This window comes from Camelina sativa, chromosome 18, assembly GCF_000633955.1.
Source record: "Camelina sativa cultivar DH55 chromosome 18, Cs, whole genome shotgun sequence".
Taxonomy (NCBI): domain Eukaryota; kingdom Viridiplantae; phylum Streptophyta; class Magnoliopsida; order Brassicales; family Brassicaceae; genus Camelina; species Camelina sativa.
In genome coordinates, this window is record NC_025702.1 from 17,188,981 (window position 1) to 17,189,711 (window position 731).

Genomic DNA, 731 nt, shown 5'->3' on the forward strand with positions numbered 1-731 from the left:
TCACGCTTGCCACTATCATGCTCGTAGCCCTCACAGTCGACACTCTCACGCTCGACTCTCTCGCGCTTGTCGCCCTCATGCTCGACGCTCTCACACTCGAGTCTCTTGGTACCTACCTACAGCTTGGTGCCGACCTCCAGCTTGGCGCCAACCTACAGCTTGGTGCCTACCTCAAGCTTGATGCCAACCTCTACCTAGGTGCCTACCTCAATTTCGGTGCCGACCTCCAGCTTGGCGCCTACCTCAAGTTTGGTGCCGACCTCCAGTTTTGTGCCTACCTCCAGCTTGGACGTGGAATGCGAGCGCACATCATGAACACCCATCTTAGGAGTTGACCTTGGAGCTCGCCCAATGGTAGGACAAGCGCCGACCTAGAATGAGGATTTTCCGAACTCCGGGCATCGTGCAGCGTCCCGCCGACCTCAATCCGCCGATCTCGCAAGAACCAACCTCAGCACTCATCAATCCTTGTCCGCCGACCTCTCTTCACCTCTCGACCCCGTTCGACGACGATGATCTCACTCTCGCCGACCTCAGTCTCGGTGGAAACCTCAATCTCACTCTCGGTGGCGACCTCAATCTCACTCTCGGCGCCGATCTCAATCTCACTCTCGGCGTCGAGCTCAGTCTCACTCTCGGTGTCTACCTCAATCTCAAGCTCGCCGACCTCAATCTCCGCATGCTGGTCTGGCTCAATTTCTTTGATCCTTGGTTACGAACTATGTGCGGCA